The sequence below is a fragment of the Anser cygnoides genome, chromosome 4 (assembly GCF_040182565.1).
Source record: "Anser cygnoides isolate HZ-2024a breed goose chromosome 4, Taihu_goose_T2T_genome, whole genome shotgun sequence".
NCBI classification, from domain to species: Eukaryota; Metazoa; Chordata; class Aves; order Anseriformes; family Anatidae; genus Anser; species Anser cygnoides.
The window spans coordinates 73369430-73369692 of record NC_089876.1 but is presented as its reverse complement, the minus strand read 5'-3'; positions in this window follow the sequence as shown (position 1 = coordinate 73369692).

Below are 263 nucleotides of genomic sequence, written 5' to 3'. Positions count from 1 at the left end.
CTGGGGAGGGGAGGGAAGATACAACGCTATTTTCCAGTCACACACCAAAGTTTTCACTGGGTATCCAGCACTGAAAACTAGTTGTTTCTATAAGAACTGATATTTCAAGAGGCCAGAACAACTATCTATTTTCTCATAAGTAGTCATTTGAACAGTGTGCTCAGTGTGGAACTAAGATTAATTTGGAACAGGCTCATTAAAATCCTACTGCTCCTGATGCTCTCAGTGAATCGGTTTTGGAAAAGTTTTTTCTAGCCTCCTAA